The 19,811-nt window shown below is 32.2% G+C and overlaps 1 protein-coding gene across 1 annotated transcript in view; it reads left to right on the forward strand.

Annotated features, from left to right (window-relative positions):
* The first annotated feature begins 2,820 nt into the window (after positions 1-2,820).
* LOC124532639 overlaps positions 2,821-19,811 on the forward strand; it is a 78,974-nt gene continuing 61,983 nt past the window's right edge. The window contains exon 1 of the mRNA XM_047107665.1: positions 2,821-2,956. The gene's annotated coding sequence lies outside the window, so the exon portion shown is untranslated. The remainder of the gene's footprint in view (positions 2,957-19,811) is intronic.

The raw sequence follows: 19,811 nt of genomic DNA on the forward strand, positions 1-19,811 counted from the left end.
CGACATGGTAACACTTTATTATTCCTGAATATAACCAAATGATTGCTCCAACAACAATATATTAAGTTCATAAATGATTAATACGTAGGGAAGAGTTTCCAAACTTTTTCTTGTTTGTTTGTTGTGATCCCTTTATTCGCAAACAATAATTTGAACGCCTTCTTAAAAACTGTAGACGAACTCGGCTTAGTCGTGTCAACTGAGATATTAATACACGCGTTAAAGACATGATTTGTCTTTCGTGAAAATGTAAAGTAATTTTAATACTCGATACAATTACTATGCTTTTTTGGATTAATTCAAATAACGACCTCCATGGTTGAGTAGTGTGTACACCGGTTTTCGTGGGTTTCATCTGAGGTCCAAGGTCTTGGGTCTGGGTGTCTGTACCGTCGTTACTTCTAATTTTCCATAACACAAGTGATTTAGCTGCTTATATTGATCAGAGTAATGTATGTGATGCAGTCCAATATTTATTTGTATTTAAATAAATGGAAGATATATTTTTATAATGAATGTAAAAATGAATTATTTTCAATTGCTTTATTGAGATCATAAAATATTTGAATTTCAAAGATATTGGAACATATAAGATTCTTATGAATAAAAATCCAATATCATAAAAACATTAAATAGACACTAAAGAACACTCTCCGTTTGTTATTGATTTCATAAAAACTTATGAAATGTCATTAAATTTATTAGTTTTATTCCTTTATAGCGTTCGCTCGCTCCCATTTCTGACTTCGTAGAAGGTTATTTATTTTGAAAAGACAGTCGGACTTATGGTCCAACGAATAGAGTAGGTGGTCGTCATTGCCAATCAATACTAGAAATTCAAAAGAAAAAAACTACAAGCGAAACTAACTGTTTAAGATTAGCCTACCTTACCAAAGAACTCTTTCAATTCATAAAACAGTATTGATTGCATACATTCGGTCTCTTTACTTTTTATCTCCTCGAGAAGTAAATTAAAAAAGCCTATGTCTTCCGGGACTCAAACTACTTCAATAACAAAAAACAACAACATCAACAACAACAGACTGTAAATTTCCCACTGCTGGACTAAGACCTCCCTTTGAGGATAAGGTTTGAAACAAATTCCTCCACGCTGCTCTGATACCAGTTAGTGGATTCACATGACACACATCACGTGCAGATTTCCTCACAATGTTTTTCTTTACTATCAAGCACGAGATGAATTATAAACACAAATTAAGCAAATGAACATTCAATGGTGCTTCAGGATAACTCGGGATTCAAACTACTTCCATAATAAATTTATTTTCTATTATTATTATTATTCAGCGGTTTTGACGGTGACACATTAATATTATATTAAATATTAGTAGAGATATAGACCATATAAATCTATACATATAATCAAATTGAAGTGTCTGTTTTTAATGTTAAAATAGCCCTTTTTTACTCAATGCATATGTATGCATATACATACGGTACTTATATCAAAATAACATTTTTTTACAATTTTTGCCTGTCTGTCTGTCTGTCTGTTCCGGCTAATCTCTGGAACGCAGATAACTGATATAATAAAGAGTAACTTAGGCTACAACATTTTTTTTTCTGTTAAATTCAAACGCGTACAAAGTCGCGGCTTGTAGGTAATAATAATTTACTTTATTGTATTCATTATACACGATAAAGTTGTCAAATAACTGATCTAGGGAAAATATTTAATTAATTGCGGACGAAATTATGAATTCCGATCACTGACATTGTATGTTTAATTAGAAAATAATATATTTAAAACAAGATTGACATATTAGGGTACATTCTGCTCGAATCGAATGTCACAGTTTGACATTCGAACAAGTACTAAGTTTTTACGTTTATCATCATCATCATCATCAGCCCGTTTTTGTCCACTGCGGGACAAAATCGTATCCGAGTGCACGCCACTGTGGTCTTTTTCCGGCTACTCGCATCCAGCTCCTGCCTGCCGCCTTGCGTATATCGTCACTCCATCGTGCCTGAAGACGTCCTACACTACGTTTGCCGAATCGTGGTCTCCACTCTAGAACACGTTTTCGCCAACGGTTGTCGGTTCTACGACAAATATGATCAGACCACTGCCACTTCAGCTTACTAATCCGGTGGGCTATGTCGATGACTTTGGTTCTTTGACGGATCACCTCGTTTCTGATGCGATTTCAGAGAAACGCCGAATAAATAATAAATAACTTACCACTGTCTGACCCTCTGTACGCTTAGATCTTGACTATTACGCAACGGATTTTGGTGCGGTTTATTTTTTAATAGATAGATGACATGGACAATGTAATAAAGGAACACTGATAATTAAAGAAGTTTCTAATGTGATATTGTAAATAAACAAATTATGTACTCTGTATATCTAACAGCATTGCACCCGCGCAAAGTTGGGGTGGGTCGCCAGCAATTTATAAAAACATCGTAAAAAGTATACATTTCGGGTGAACCGACCCACAATGGAAACGGCGTGACAGATTAATCTCGGGGCTTTCTTTACCGAATAAAATATATTTGAATTTAAACATAACTTTTTATAGGACTGTTTGTAAAAAAATGCTATAATACAATATTTTCAAGAAATTGAATCGTTAACGATAAGTTTGTTACAATCATATTTAAAGTAATTTGAATACAGGACATTTAAGTTACGGTTCTAAATTTAAAATCAAAAATAAAAACAGAATATATTTTTGTTTGATGATACTTGTACTGGAGTACATCGTTTTTTACATAATGAAGCTTGATAAAACATCACTGAACTGCCTAAAAGTTGTGCACAAAGCGCTCTCTCGTTTCAGTTCACGCGGTGCTCTGAAAGTCGACGCACGTTGCGACTTACACGAACTTACGATATTTGTTTGGAATATTAAATTGACGACACGATATAAAAGTGACTTCTGAGTTTTACTATTGCAGTGTTTGTTATATTTAGCTGATGTTTATGGTGAGTACTTAGTTTTATTTTAACAGCCAGTACGAATACATCCCACTGCTGGATTAAAACCTTTTTTTTGGGAATTGAAACATATTCCAGGGTCTTGTAATTGTTGTAAGGCTTACAAATTAGACAGCATTACTATTATTAAATAAGACTGTTCCCTTGTGTTATGTTTGATTTAATTTATGCATAACATGCGCAGATTTTGACGTGAATTAACATAAGACAATAAGTATATAGAGCTATACAAATTCCTTATAACAACTCTGATGCTATATGATAGCAATATATTTCTCAAATGATCTCGCAAACGAAGGTCAACAGATTTAAATTAAACATAGTAATCTAACACTTATTTATTTTGTTCTAATCAACTGATTGGCTTTAAATCTTTTTTTAATAATTCTATTTTTAATAATAATAACATTTATATAAGATTCGTTAACTATATGCAAAAATACCACATGTTAAATTGTGCCTCGGAAATGTTTGTTAAATTGTTTTGAACTCCAGTTCTTTATATATTAATGCCTATGTAACTTTATTTATTTGTTTATTTTATAATGATTTAAAAAATATATACAATTATTATAGCAATGATAGATAGTAAAAACTAACGAAGTTGAAAATGTGTTATGATTAGTCTCTTCAGAGACTGATGCGAATGAGACATCATTACAAATACATAATACATAAATATTTATATATATTTACAAAATATTATATATGCATATATATAGATGGTAATATTTGTTTCAGCTCGCATATCTATTGAATTCAAATGATCATATAAGCGCGTAATTAATTTAATCCTACGTCACGTTGCACACTGGACTATCGATTTTGTTAGTCTGTAATACAATGCAATAATACTTGATTAGTTTTTATTGTACTTCAAAACTCATTAGATGTTTATCACTTTTAGGGACGTCTTAGTTTCGGTAATCCCAATTCCATTGAGTTTATTTTGGCTGCAACGGACAGCAGATTTGAGTAGTATGAGACACACAATGTAGTAGAGTATACAAGTATAAGTGCAGGCACGTTTTTATGATATGGATAAACGAATGGACAAATCAATGATGATAAGTGACACTGCTTATAAACAATGGCGCTGTAAGATATATTAACCATTCCTTATGCGCCTCCTTTTGATAGTAATATCAAATAAGTGGATATATGGACGTAAGTCCATTGTAGCTGTAGTTTAACTTTCTCACTCACCCTGGAAACCGGAACGCAATAATACTGAATACTGCTGTTTAAAAGTAGAATATGGGTACCTACCGTGACAGGCTTGCATAAACCCTACAGAGTGAATATGCGCCACGTATGCATTTACTATAGCCTCTATATTACACCTAACAACAATCTCATTGACTGCCCTCAGCTTCTTGAACTTTTTAAATTTAGGATACCATTTAGGATTCTACGGCATCCTATTTCTACTTTTCAACCACCCTTTCGTACCACTGCGTTTGGTAAAGGATGGCTGATAACTTGCATGTATAGCACATTTAATACATGGCTAACAAACGAACCTAGAGATATTTTTTCCCCTTGGTCTCAGCCAGTTTCGTGCACTTTTGATAGAAGAGATTCCTAATTAGATGTATAAAATAAGTGTTTTTCCCTATTGTCTATTATATAACTTCTGTAAAATCCACAATAGATTCAAATTATAAATATAGATCTGTATACAACATAGATTTTGCGCATGTTGTACATGCAGTGGCATACATACATATTAGTATTTAAGACTTAGATGTTTAAGATTTGATTGTGAATGCTTTATATGTTATGTTGTTGGTGTGTCTAAATAAATAAATAAAAAATACCTAATCCAATGAAACAACTTGGCGATACGAATGAGGCATCAGGTGCATCAAACAAATAGATTTAATTACTTTCCGAAGCAAGAAATTGTAACAGAAATACTGCAAACTATCTCTAGAATGTTTATAAAGTGAACGGCTCCTGACATATATGATATATCGTTTTGAATATATGACATAACTGATTAAAAAATAAATACAATAAATGCGATAGGTTGTGTCTATTCGATAAAGTATTAAATTTTTTTAAAGTTCAAATTATAAAATTGTCAAACAGTTGGTCCCTAAAGCTTCATAATATATACATCTGATAGATATAAATATTTTGGCGACGTCCGAGGTCGAATGGTGTGTACACCGGTTTTCATGGGTACGCCACTCCGAGGTCCCGGGTTCGATTCTCGGCCGAGTCAATGTAGATTATCATTAGTTTTCTATGTTGCCTTTGGGTCTGGGTGTTTGTGGTGGTACCTTCGTTACATCTGATTTTCCAAAACACAAGTGCTTAAGCTACTTACATTGGGATCAGAGTAATGTATGTGATGTTGTCTTATATTTATTTATTTTATTTATTTATGTACATGCAATGATATTATCTTTAAAACGCAATTGATCTTCCCGTACAATTAATTCCCGTAAAGTATTATGTATATTTAAAAGCTTTTTTTTTATTATTACAAAGTCAAAGTCAAAATATATTACAATATTACTTATTGATAATGAAAAATCTACACCGGTTCGGAAATTAAAAACCTGAAAAGAACCAGCGATAGAAACTCAGCGAGTTTTTTTTTTAAATTACAATTTTTCATCTATTGATTTCAAACACAATAACAATAATTATATGGTTATTTGAAAAAGCTTGGAGGTGATTATCTCATTCCCAAGGTGTACAATCAAGTAAAAAGTCATTAGTGTTGTTATATCCTTTAACACACAATTAATTTTTTTCAGAGATACTGGTTTAAAAACATATATATTGCCATACACATAAGCCGAGATGGCCCAGTGGTTAGAACGCGTGCATCTTAACCAATGATTGCAGATACAAACCCAGGCAAGCACCGCTGAATATTCATGTGCTTAATTTGTGTTTCTAATCTAACCATAAGGAAACCTGCATGTGTCTAATTTCATAGAAATTCTGGCATATGTGTATTCCACCAACCCGCTTTGGAACAGCTTGGTAGAATATGTTCCAAACCTGTGGGAAATTTACAGGATGTTGTTGTTGTTGTTACCATATATAAAAAAAAACATATCCTTATTTATATTTTAACTAATAACAAAAATTATCTATCGAAATGTAAACTAAATAAATTACAATCTGCGTCCGAGGGAGTAGTCTTGTTAATACAATGCAAGACTCCTCCCAAATCATTGATTGGAAAGTGCCACTCAACTCGTATCTATATCTATCAACTTCCATCAGAGAAAAGTCCCTTTATCGGTTAATCTAATTCGAGACGCTCTTTCGGTGACTTCACTGTATCTAATTTGCTGTTGTATTTGAGAATATTTGGTACACTTAGTCTCGATAAAAAATAACATAAGTTTCTTTTCGTTGCTTCGTTGATGAGTGTTGAAATTTGGTATCACAAACAAGTTGTGCCATTTTTTTAATGAGACACATTAACTTACCGTTACATAAATTTAAATCACTTGTAATAAAAATACATTATCAAAGAAGGTATATTATTCAATACAAGATTATACAGACAATAAAAAAGCGTGGAATTAATACTTGTAGTTTAACAAACATGACTGTATTTTTAAAAGTTGAAAAAGAGTAACTCAGTTTCTAGCCGGTTATTCTCGGTAGAATTCACTTTCTGAACCAGTGGGAGCTTAGCCTAATATAGTTGTTAAATGACGATTCAAAAGTATATTTTGATTTTAATTTTTGTTTAATATAACAAAGAAATGGCTAAAAGGCGATCATATTTTAATTCCCAAGGTGTTTTCATTCAAGAACGTAATAATTACATAACAATATTTTACACAAACATACCTGTAGCCAGAGAGGTCTATTAAACGATCTTAATGTAATAGTGTGTGCATTACTGAGTCTGTTTCCTACTGCACCCAACAATACTGCCCGACAAGGTCGCCTATCCCCTTAATCTTGGATAAATACACATGCGGGTGAAATGCATCAAGCACAATTTTCCTCACAATGTTTTCCGAGTTCAAAATGAATTAAATACGCAAATTAAGGCGTAGGTATGTTTGAGGTGAGCTTAATTTAAAACCTTTTCTCGTCGTATTCCCGACCTTATATGAATACCAAATTCAACCTATTTTCAGAGATTATAACCTGACATAAATAGATAGACAAGACAGAAACGAATGAATCCCTACGAACTATCATTTCATAGGAAAATTTAAATAATTAAAAAAGTCATAAAATAAATAATAAAAGTTTATATACACAGAACTTATACCTTTTTGACAATTTGGGCAATGGTCGCGTCGCTTGTTTTAAAGAATGGCTATTTGTACTGGAGATATTATTACGTAACATTGTACATAACATGAGTGAGTATTCGTGAACTCTATACAGACTTTCCAAGAGATAAATCAGGCACCAATTCAACGACTTTACTTGCTTTAATGTTTAAATATTAATATCATTATTTTATGTTAAATTATTTATACTAACTATTACAGTGTCATGTTATTATACAACTAACTAGTTGTATAATAATATGACACTGCTAATTTTTCCAATGCAAGAATTGTCTGAAGTTATTTTTCGTTTAATTTTGACATTCAATAATTAAGAATAACGCTAAAGAGTAAAGTCACAACAGTCTGGAAATTTTCCACTGCTGGGCTAAGGCCTCCTCTCCCATTAAGGAGAAGGCTTGGAACATATTCCACCACGCTGTTCCAATGCGGGTTGGTGGAATGCACATGTGGCAGAATTTCGATGAAATTAGACACATGCAGGTTTCCTCACGATGTTTTCCTTCACCGCCCAGCACGAGATGAATTATAAACACAAATTAAGCACATATATATAGTGGTGCTTGCCTGGGTTTGAATCCGAAATCATCGGTTACGATGCACGCGTTCTAACCACTGGGCCATCTCGGCTCTAAACGCAAAATATTGAATAGAAATTTTAGCTAAAACATAATTATAAAACCGTCTTATCGTCTCCACTGATGACAAGAGCGTAGCTAGTTTTTTTTTTTTTTATTCGAGAATGGGAATAACGCTGTGACGAGGAAATTAAGCTGGATTTCTTGCAATCCATCTACACGCTCATTTGTTAATTCGTTCTTTTTTATATAACAACTAGCAGCCCATCCTGGCCTCACTCCGTTGGTCATAAGTATTTTTTTATACTTTTGCTTTTTACTTATATGTTTCCGACTTGTTTAACGATTGTCATTTTGTATATTTCAACTTATTTACTCAAAAACTACAATAAATTATCTACCTAAACCTTCATTGTGAATCTCTCTGTCTATTAATGAAAACCACATCAAAATCCGTTCTGTAGTTTTCGAGTATATCGGGAACATACAGACAGACAGATGAGGAAGGGGGAATTGGTTTATAAAAAATAGTAATTATACTTCTAATTTCTCAATACGAATAATTTATATAGAGTTTACGTATAACAAAATTTAAGTAAAGGTGTTACTTCACTTTTTGATTGGTATATCAATTTTCCATGTAACTTTTAACCGTTTTATAGATAAGTCATGGCTACTCCATCGGATTGCCATCCCAACCATTGGTGTTAAGGCTTTATGCAAGCCCGTCTGGGTAGGTACCACCCACTCATCAGCTATTCTACCACCAAATAACAGTACTCAGTACTGTTGTGTTCCGGTTTGGGGGGTAAGTGAGCCAGTGTAACTACAGGCACAAGGGACATAACAACTTAGTTCCCAAGAATGGTGGCACATTGACGATGTAAAGAATAGTTAATATTTCTTACAGCTTCATTGTTTATGGGTGATGATGACCACTTACCATCAGGTGGCCTACATCCGCCAATCTATACCTTAAAAAAAAGAGAAAAGTTCACACATTCTGATGTAATATTTTCTATTTAGTAGTCTCGAAAAATTATAGTCGTGGCTCAAATTTTCTACAAACGATGTTCACATGCCAAATTTTATGCATTGCAACTTAATAAACATTCTCACAATCAGGATTTTATAAGATAAGGTAAATCTATACTTCTGCACTAATACTTATATTATAAATGTGAAAGTAACTCTGACTGTCTGTCTGTCTGTCGCTGTCTCCCTACGAAACCACTGAACAGAATTGGATTAAATTTGGTATGGCAAACTTGAACTCCAAGAAAGGACTAATACCTGGCAACCAATCTCTAAAACGCAGTTGAAACCGCAGGCAACAACTAGTACTCAATATAAAAACTACGCGAAACCGTATATAAATCAAAAACCAGGACGTTTCAAGATATTTATCCAATATAAATATACAAGATCATATTGACACGCAAATATTCACATTTTATAAGGTCAATAAAAACTCCATGAATTCTCTATTACGTACTGAATTGCGTCCTAGCGATATTTATTTTACCTCGAGCAATGGCCGCCATTTCCTTTGTGTGGACGTCGGTTTATATTTCCCTGGATACAAAATTAACTCAGGTTATCACGATCACTAAGTTATTCCACAGCTCACAAAGGCTTTAGGATCAAGCGTCACCGTTCTGTTCAATCTGTTGTTTATGTCGATAACCACTTGATTAACAAATGATTTTATTGGCGCTTCTAAGTAAAGTCTATTTTCAAATTAATTTATTGAACCTTAAATTTGTCGCAGGTGTGTGTGTAAAGTATTATAATAAGGACCAATTTATATAAGACACAGGTAACGTAGATAAATACAAAAAAAATTAAAAATATACTTAAAAATTGTAACGAAAAATAAAACAATCTATTAAAAGGTTTTTAAAAATATATTAAAAAATCTATGTAACAATTGCTGCCACTTTGCGTATTTGTACATTGAAATTGCTCACTAGCAAGTGTAATGCATACTGCTAATTTATTTTGATAAAAAGATTACGTTTTAATAAAAAAATATATACAAAAATGAGCTGAAACTAGTTACTGTATAAATCTTGACCGCGTGGAATGGTGGCAAGAATGCTAGCAGCATTTCCCCGTTGAATCGCAATTCCGATCCTCTATGCAAAAAACGAATCCGCCCTTCAGCAGTGGAGGCAATGACGCGAGGTGTTATACTTTTGATGAAGCCTTTTGCTCCACCAATCCAAGGGCCAAGCGTTTCGACAGCAAATTGAACAAAAAAGTAATTATAAATATAATACACGAATATTGATTTCTTTTTTTTTCGATTCAGCGTTTTCCGCAGCTGTATTTTAGCATTTCTTGATAAAAATAATGTTATTCATATTTATTTTTGACTGCTATAATAAATTGTAATGGACCTTATTTTAATTGAGCCTACGTTGTTAAAGGAGTCGCTTAAAATTATTTTGTAGGAACTCGTGACTTGCTGCCCACTCTGGTCATATTTTACCGCCAAGCAGCAAAACTTAGTATTGTAGTTTCGGCTGAGTATAATAAGTACAATTGATAAAACATCTTTGTACCCAAGGTTGATTTGGTGAAGAATAAAATGTATAATATTTACAGCCATTTCCCATGGTTGATGGCGAATTGCCGTATAATATATACATAATTTGACAGCCAATTTTAATAAAAAATATTATTAATAAAAGTATATAAATTTTAATTAATGTTTATAAATCGTGGTATGTATTTCAGCCCACAACTTTGCCTATTAACAAACTACGAATCGGGGTAAAACAATGCATACCTTTACAATACAAAAGATTAAATACGATAGAGAAATGTTTGATTAAAACTAGATAGTCAATTAATGAATTTAATTTCAATGAACTAGTACATACACTATTTCACTGAAATATTTATCTAATATACATAAAAGTTATACCGAAGCGACAATATCTTACAGAGAAAGTCTCATTTTATATTAAAAGGGTTTGCCCTGTTCACCTCCATGTTAGGAATGATAACCGCAGTTTAGTCCTAAAATCATAAAAGACAGAGTTTCTATTCGTATTATTAATAAGATCTGCCCGTAACTTCGTGCAGTTTTGAATTTAACAATAAATAAAATTTTAGCAAAAAGAAAAACCGACTTCAAACAACACAATTTTAAAAGAACAAAATATGTTCTAAAAAGTAATAAAAATACTTGCAAAAAGTAAAATATTAGACTACTTAAAAGTTGATTAACGATTATATAACGTAGTTATAGTTATTGTTATATTTGGAGCCGGTGAGCTCGGAAAAGTTATAAGGTAACAAACATAAAAAAAATACAGACGAATTGATAACCTCCTCCTTTTTGAAGTCGGTTGAAAAAGTTATTGTTATAGCCTAATTTACTCCTTATTACTATAGCTATCTGTCAGTGAAAATGCTGTGGAAAACCGTTCAGAGATGTTCCAGAGATTAATCGGAACAAACAGACAGACAGACGGTCAAAAATTATAAACAAATGTATTTAGGTATATTTACCGTTACATATGACAATCTAATTTTACACAGTATCTCTCTCTCTCTCTCTCTCTATTCAGTAATTTTTAGCTGTTTCGCCTAAATTAAATTTAAACAAGTGCGAATATATTGTTGTTGTCAGTTTTAAGTAAATAACTTTTGACTTGCTTTACTTCAGCAGACGCTTACATAAAAATAAATTGCCTAGTATATATCAGCACTAGTAAATATACAGGCCATTAGTTTAATTAATACGGCGACCTAGATTAGCACGAAGCAGTGATAAAACTAAGTCACTGTTAGCGAAAGCTGGGAGCGGCGTCAGTAAATTTCGCTAGGCAATGAAATCGATTGATGCATTTGGAGTTACATCATCGCTGTTCAATTGGACAGCTGGAAATATACTACGCGAAGTCAAGAAAAACAAAGAGGTTGGTCAATTTTTCAATTTTTCAACGTTGAAATGATCAACTTAGTCTTTCGTTGGATTATTAGAATCTTAATCAAATTTTGCAGTCATATTGAATTTTCATATGGTAAGTTTGCTTTTGTAATTCGTCAATGAAATCTAAAGTAAGGGTTGGTACTGGATCAATGAAAAGTGTGTGAAAAACGATATGGTTAAAAAGTTACTTGTGATGATGTCAGATAGAGAAGGAAAATGGCGACACGCTACACAGATCCCAAATAAAATTGGAATAAGGTCGGGAGAGGATGAAACAACAATGAAGCGCACTGATTTTATCAACATTAAATGTGAATAGATGGTGATGACTACATCATAAATGGGCTATATTGATTCATAACTAACAGTTTGTAACTAATTGGGCAAATGTTTCCTGAGGCTGAAGTCCTTTTGAGAAGATTAGTAACTTACTCGACAACGTTGTTCCAATGCGGTTGGAGGATACAATTCGTCGCAATATTTCACCACATAGCACGAGATGGATTATAAATATAAAATTAAGCACGAAAAATTTTATAGTGGTGTTTGCCCGGGTTTGATTTCATAATCTTAGGTTAAGATGTACATATGTCTTATCAAAGTCAAAGTCATAAACCTTTATTCAAAATGGAAGTGTTTATTTACACTTTCTTATTGATAGTCGAAAATCTACCACCGGTTCGGAATATAATACCTCAAACCTGAGAAGAATCGGCGAAAAAAACTCAGGGGGATTTTTTTTTATAATATCAATTTACAATATACAGCAATAAACATATTTTTGTTATTGAACAGCCTGGATGCGATCATCTCATTCCTAAGATGCGTCACTAGGCCATCCTATCTCTTCTTCTTGCATGTAATTTAAACTTACAATAACTTTGTGATGAAGTAGGTTTTAATAAGCACTTGAATTGTTAATTTTCAGATTTTACCGAGAAAAAACGGCAAGATGCTCAGTAGATAACCAGTAAAGCAAATGACGTCTGAACAAACATATAATGCTCATCCTAGTGATTAATTAATGCAAGTCGTTAGTTTCACCAGAGAAATAGCCAAGTACACATTTTTTTCCTCTCAAAGCTATTAGTAGATTTTAAATGACAAAATTTTCGCAACTTTGACTTACTCCTCATTAGTAAAAGAGGTTCGTTCGTAATGAGTTTTTGGCTAAATTTAGGAATGTAAAATTTGTTACTCGAGTTTATATTATGTTAAAGGAAAAAATAGATGTTTACAAAGCGAATCGTTATTTATTTTAACATTTTATTTAATATTACAAGATTTATTTCCATATTTAGTTTTCGCTCTAGAGTGCATGGGCTAGTTTACAACAACAACAACAGTCTGTAAATTTTTCACTGCTGGGTTAAGGCCTCCTCTCTCTTTTAAGGAGAAGGTTCGGAACATATTCCACCACGCTGATACAAAACGGGTTGGTGAAATACAAATGTGACAGAATTTCTTTAAAATCCAGAAATTCTCGGTTTCAGTTCCGAATCAAACCTATAGAAGGTTGGCAATGTGAAAACTTGAGCCAACCTTTTGTGGCTCAGCTCTTACTGGTCGTGGCAGATTTGCCGATCATAAGAGTGAGGTTAAAAAAGATAATAATAACTCAGGGAATTTTTCATTTTTATTCTATCACTAGAAAATAATATTATACAAGTTACGTAAAATTTTTATTGTTTAGAGCCGAGATGGCCCCATGGCTAGAACGCGTGCATCTTAACTGATGATTGCGGGTTCAAACCCAGACAGGTACCACTGAAATTCATGTGCTTAATTTGTGTTTATAATTCAACCCGTGCTGTGCGTTAAAGGAAAACATCGTGATTAAACCTGAATGTATCTAATTTGAACAAAGTTCAGTCACATGAGGAGTAGCATGGTGGGATATTCACTAAAAGTCTTCAAAGAGAGAAAGACCTTAGCCAAACGGTGGAAAATTTACAAGCTGTTAATGTTACGTAATGTTTGTTTTTGGAGATGAGGAAATGCTGTATATGATGTTGGTTGTCATTTATATCTTTTAAGTTATTTCAGTAAATGTTACCAACAAGAAATAAATTTATGAAGTCAAATTTAGATAATTCTCTTTAAGTATATGTAAATTGGGTTCAGAAAATAAAACACCAATATCTCCTACCATGTGATGTAAATAAGAATACCTTTTCGACATATTGTACCGTCAGATAAACTGAATGGGTAAGGTGAGCAAAACAAATTATTAATAAAAAAATATTTTCGAAAACGTCATTATCGAACAAGATTATATATGCGTCTAGCTTTCTATGTAATTATAAGTGTATGTTTGTTTCGTAATAAGTCCACTATAACAAAAATATTATAAAATACTTGAACATAAAGAAAAACTCCAAATATTTTTGTCATAGTTTAATGTAAGCTTATATTCTCAAATAGAGTGATACATGCAGACTATATCACGTCTGAATAAAATGCAAATAATTATATTAATTACATGACGACCTCCGTAGTCGAGTAGGGTGTGCACATTACTCGGTTCTCATGGCTACGTCAAGTTGATTTAGAAAAAGTTCATTCGTTTTCTATGTTGTCTTGAGTCTGGTTGTGGTACCTTCGTTTTCCATAACACAAGTGCTTTAGCTACTTACATTGGGATCAGAGTAATGTATACGATGGTGTTCAATGCATATTTCATATTTCAATTATATACGTTACACGAGAGAAAATGTATTCATCTTTTTTTCAAACCGTACTTTTCTCGAGCTTGATATGTCAAGGCCATTGTCGTTCCTCTTTCGATTTAGATCACACACCTATTATACACAGACACAAATACCATTTTGCCTTTTGCAAAATAATTGTAAACTTACATTAAAATAAAAGAAACAAAAATAGCAATCTACGACAACAACAACAATAACAACAGCCTGTAAATTACCACTGGTGGACTAAAGGCCTCCTCTCCCTTAGAACATATTCCACCAGGCTGTTCCAATGCGGGTTGGTGGAAATACGCTTTGCATTCTAATCTAAGTTTAATTAATAAATAATCATATCTGTTTATTTATTTGTTACGCTTTCACGGCCAAATGACTGAACCGAATTTCAAAAAAAAAATTTAAATACTACCAGACGACCCAAAAAACGCATGCCGAGCCGCGAGTGACAACTAGTGTTTTATGAAGCTGCCTAAAACAGAGTTAATGATTTCTGCGAACTGAAAACTAACGTTTTTGTTATATTGAAACGCGCACAAATTTGCAGGCACAACTAGTTCAAAATAGAAGTAATAATGAAGCCCCATAACATAATTTTGAATCATAATGTTATGCCATTGAATAAAGACACTGCATTAACAAATAGTCTTGGAACAGATTTAGCTAGAGACAAATAAATTTACAGCAACATAGATAGAGTAATTGCATTGCAAACAGTACCATTAGCGCTTTCAATTTAAGATGCAATTAATTACGCAAATGGATATCGACTTATCCTATATAAAGTCAGCGTAGAACAACAAATGGTTATCTTGTATGCTAATCGTAATTTAGCAAATGGACAGTAATAATAAGACTGGTTTTGAAAACTCTCTATTTAAAATCTCTGGTCTGGATCTAGCTTTAAAAAGAAATAGGTACAAAATATTTATACAAAATATTATTTTTCTAAACGGAAACGAAAAAATATTATAATATTCATTTATATTTTAACCACAGATCTTAGAATCGAATAGAGGTGACATTCGATTTGTTAATACGAATTAATTAGATTGTTTTGTAAAGGATCACACAAACATATCATACATGGTTTATAAATATTTATAGAGAAACTGAACTTAACAAAACATAAGAACTGTATAGAATTCAATATAAGACTTCTGTAATGTATTTATAAGCTAGTTTCTTTCACGGCTTCATGTTAAAAGATTGCGTTTGTTAAGTACATTCTGGGTTGAAATGGAACCTATATGCTATTCCAAACTTCAATCTATATCTGTGTCAAATTCGATCCAGATCTGTTTAGCGTGAATGAACAACAAACATCCATCCAAACATTCGCATTTATATAATTAAAAAGCATTTTGCCATTAAAATCTTATATAACCTTATAAAAGGTCTTGTTAGAATCCATCAACATATTAATATTCCCTGTAGCGCGGTTCAAAGGTACACGCCACAAGATAACAATATTATCCGAACAAAAATAGAAAATTGATATCCATTATGAAAAATCATTACTCGAATGTCATGTTGGTGTTCTCGTTCCGTTCCGTTCGTTCGTGGAAAATTTAAAGGTCGAATTTGAGTGTTACTTTATGTAACGTTCAGTTGAGCTTTTATTGCAAAAATATTTGACTTCCGTCTCATAATTCATAGCTTGTGTGGTAGCTTCACTTAATTGTAAAATGACGATTCAAAAGTGCTTGTAAAAGCATACTTGAATAAAGTTTATTTTGATTTTGATTTCAAGAAAAAAACTTAAATTCTGGAAAAAAAGTAATTCCTTAAATTTCGGAAAAATGTCCAAAGATTTAAAATAATGACCCTTGTGCATGTTATATTATAGTAGTAGTAGAAGAAGTGATATGAGTGTTTAGAATTCACAATGATCTTGCTCTAAATATTTAAACTTGTTTCAATATTTTAAGTATTGTGTTCAGAATCAATTGCTTCTCTTTGATTGTTGCCATTTCTCTAAAGAGCTGATGACTTGTTCTAGATTTTGTTTTAACATTAGATCGTGTAAAACAAAGTATTAGAGGTTTATAACATTTCGTATATAAACACATTTTATAGAGCTTACATTGCAAACGCTGGCTGAACCCTACGAAATAAATCAAAATAATGTCATACACTATTGCACACCTTAAAAAGTCTACAAATAAACCGCGATGTTGTATGTTCACCTCTTAGGGATAACCCACAATAACAGTTCTTTTTGTACTTCACTTTTTACGTAAAATAATGGCTTGTTTTCTAAGCGATTTTAGCAAACGAATGAATGAATATGAACTTTATATATACTGACAATCTAGAGCCGTGAGAAGACGAGGCGGGTTGCTAGTCCACAGTATACAAAAGACAAAATATATTATAGTTGAGCACACAAATTGTAATGTATTTATATGGAATACGGAGTATGTAAAATAGTTTCTAGGTCGACTTTAGAGAGTCCATCTTAGTTCAAAATAGTCAAATGTACTTCAAATATATGTACACGAAATTATATCATTCAAAACTAATTAAGTCTCATCTCCGGACATTCAGAGCACGTTCCACACAACTGGTGCAATACTTAAGCGTTCTTTTAATGTCATGAATATTTAAAAATGTTCTTATAAAACTTTTGGTATACGGAATACTTTTCTACTAGACTACACAATGTACAGTCAGAGTAAAAACCTTCGTCAGTTTTCAAATTTATTCCCTTATCAAGCCTTAAGCTCTTAGTACCTTTTGAATCTAAACATCAAATCATTGTGACGCAATATGTCATTCTCGATCGGTAAAGTAGATTATCGCTCATACAGAGCACGTGAAAATAGTTCTTAAAGTGACGAACCTTTTCTTACCCTGACTGTACATGCTTCAAGAAAAGCAGCCATCGCATTCAGTGTCATACAGGTAACAAGGCACCTTGGATATAATGCTAGACAAATTTGTTTTGTACTTTATATAACTTAATGTCATTCTTTCTGTATAAGATTATACGATTAATTTTTGAATCGTTCTATCAAAATATTTAAATCTCATGTCCAAATGAAATTGATAAGTAATCCATATCATTACCTAGTATACAACAAAGTCGCTTTTTCTGTACCTATGTATGCTTAAATCTTTAAAACTACGCAACGGATTTTCATGCGGTTTTTATCAATAGATAGCGTGATTCAAGAAAAAGGTTTAATATAATAAGAAAATATAATAAAGAAACGCTGATAATTTTAGAAGTTTCTACTGTGATGTCATATCATTGCACCCGTGCGAAGTGAAGTTAAGGGGCGGATTGCTAGTTACTCAATATTTATTTTAATGACAAGACATCGTGGACTTTGTATTTGTTATTAATTTTCAGATAGATTATATTAAATAAATTTAATTAACATAATCTGTATCTAAAATGTTGGTAAAAAATTAGCTACTAAGTTTCTTGCCGGTTTTATACGGTAGAATCTACTTTCAGAACCAGTAATGTTTTTATAAAAGTACTTAAATAGAGTACATTTCGATTTCAATTGTTATTATAATTTTTTTCAAATAGTTAAAAGATTGCAAAACTCGAGATTTTTTCGTACTATTAAAAGTTATTGGTTTCCAGTACAGAGCTGTCAACTTTATGCACCTGTGTCTTCAAAAAGCACTTAAAACCGCAGACTACTACTAATCTTACCATTGGAATAAAAAAAAACATGAGTTAGGAAACATAAGGTAAACTATATTAGCCAACACATTAGTGCACTATAATAGGGTATGTGTTTCCGCCCGCGGCTTCGCCTGTAAGTGAAATAGAAATGACAGGTGTAGGGTTAGTTTAGGGTATGACGTTTCTGTAACCTTAACGAAGGTATATAAATCACATGATGACCGGTTAATATGTAAAGCATAACAAAAATAATAAACATACTAATTTTTGCATTTGTAATATAAGTTAGCTTAGACAGAGTATCATAGCCCTTTTACGCGGTTTAACACAAATCACCGCTTAAAGTAAAAAGTTTTTACTGTTTTCTGTGTCTCTTTCTATTATACTATATTTGAATTTATTTATCATTTATGTTTCGATCAGTAGCAGTAGAATTTTAATAACGATTATATAATATTTCTTGTCCTTTTTTTCACAAACGTTGGTAATATACAAATTTATTGTTCATGGTATTTAATACATAATATACAGCGAAAACCACTTCGTTCCAATTTGGTGTTCTATTTTTTTTAAATTTCAACTGACTTTAAAATAATTTTAGTATAATGTGCCAGTTTCAAATAGTTTTTCAAAACATTGTTAAAGCTAAAATGATTATAACTAGAACCCAGATACATATTTTATTTTACGAAAGGACTCGGGAAAACCTCTAACAAAGGATTAAGAGAGAGAAATCCCAAGACGAATAAACTTAGGTCTTGGAGACTTAACTTTGGTCATCCTCAAAGTTCGCCTACACTTTAATGGTAAAGGTCCATTAAACAATATTATTGGTGGCAGGGTTTGTTAACAAGATAAGGCTTTCTTTGATTTAAAGTTTGTACTTTGGAATAATACAAATTTTAGATTACTATGGAGATGTTATCTTTAAAATATAAAGAACAATAAACTAAGAAGACATTTTTGGCCTAAAACTATGCTCGCTTATTCCTTAATTTTAGTCTTATTTTTTTTTCGTTTGGGCTTGAAGTCGTATTTCTTTTGAATCTTAACTGATGATTATCAGGTTAAACCGGACCAAGTCCACTAAAATGTCATTTGCTTCATTTTTATACTTCATCTCATATTTGGCTGAGGAAAACAGCGTGAGGAAACCTGTTTCTGAATAAAATTTCTTTTCAAAAAGGAGAGTGACCCTAGAATAGCAATAAGAAATCACAATATGTTACAAGTACCCTACCCCATAAATTTAGATAACACACGTATCTCAATAACAAATGGCGATAGATAGTGTTTTGAAACTATATTTGATGGCGTAATTGAACAGACAAATATTTCTTTATAATACAAAGCTATTCAGTACTTGTCCAATCAATGCAGAAAATTGCTAACATTCAAGTTCATTTCTATTAATACGAAGCATGTGAAAGTTAAAATAGAATTTTTGAGTTGTTAACTTTTAAATTTCAATTTCAATTGTACTAAAACAAATGATTGCAGAAAGAAACGTACTTTTTTCTGTATGATAGAATATGTTAACAGTAACATATTATTTTTACATCGTATACTGCTAGTTTTGGGAAAACGTTTCTTAATTTCAATTCCCTTTACTTAGGATATTTAGGGACTGTCTTGTTTGGTTTCATGGTTTTATCATTTATTCTACCGTCTCTCCTTAATCA

The sequence above is a fragment of the Vanessa cardui genome, chromosome 9, assembly GCF_905220365.1.
Source record: "Vanessa cardui chromosome 9, ilVanCard2.1, whole genome shotgun sequence".
In the NCBI taxonomy this organism is placed as follows: domain Eukaryota; kingdom Metazoa; phylum Arthropoda; class Insecta; order Lepidoptera; family Nymphalidae; genus Vanessa; species Vanessa cardui.